Source organism: Penaeus monodon, chromosome 20 (assembly GCF_015228065.2).
Source record: "Penaeus monodon isolate SGIC_2016 chromosome 20, NSTDA_Pmon_1, whole genome shotgun sequence".
Classification (NCBI taxonomy): Eukaryota; Metazoa; Arthropoda; class Malacostraca; order Decapoda; family Penaeidae; genus Penaeus; species Penaeus monodon.
This window is the reverse complement of record NC_051405.1, coordinates 45,303,578-45,303,838: the sequence shown is the minus strand read 5'-3', so window position 1 is coordinate 45,303,838 and position 261 is coordinate 45,303,578.

Below are 261 nucleotides of genomic sequence, written 5' to 3'. Positions count from 1 at the left end.
AAAAGAGGGTAGGAATAAATCACAAGCCAGCCCTTTAGATCAAGGATCCCTGCGCTCCAGACCCCTTCGTGCAAGGCAGAGGACTTCCCTAGGACAACGATGGCCACGGCAGCAAATTCCACGGAAGCAGCTGTCCCGGAGGACCTGAAGCCTCAGGAAATGTTAGAAGAGGAGCCTAAGAGCGTGAGTATCTACCGCATGATCTGCATAATGGGAAAGCATTGAGATAAGCGGAGTGATGTGTGTTTGTTTTTCAGGGAA